We start from the raw sequence: 327 nt of genomic DNA, 5'->3' as shown, positions 1-327 counted from the left end.
CAAGAGTTTGACACTTGGATACAAACCTTGATTTTGTTCCTGAGCAATCCAGGGAGAATTACTTATTTCTGTGGAGACTCAGTTTTGTCACTTGTTAAATGGCGGGTAAGTATGTATGACAGAACAGTGGAATAAGGAATACATGGGACGATTAAGTTCCTGGGGCCTATGGTAGGGCTCAATGAATGGGATTCCCTATCAATTAAAATTAATGACAATACATCCCTGACAAGCCAATACTGTTATTTAAGTACACAAACCTTGAAAGTAATTTTTTCCATTTCAGAAGCCAACTTGTTAGAGATAAAGAACCACAGGTTATGTAGA

This window comes from Manis pentadactyla, chromosome 2 (assembly GCF_030020395.1).
Source record: "Manis pentadactyla isolate mManPen7 chromosome 2, mManPen7.hap1, whole genome shotgun sequence".
Lineage (NCBI taxonomy): Eukaryota > Metazoa > Chordata > Mammalia > Pholidota > Manidae > Manis > Manis pentadactyla.
The sequence above is the reverse complement of the archived record's forward strand: the minus strand, read 5'-3'. Positions refer to the sequence as shown.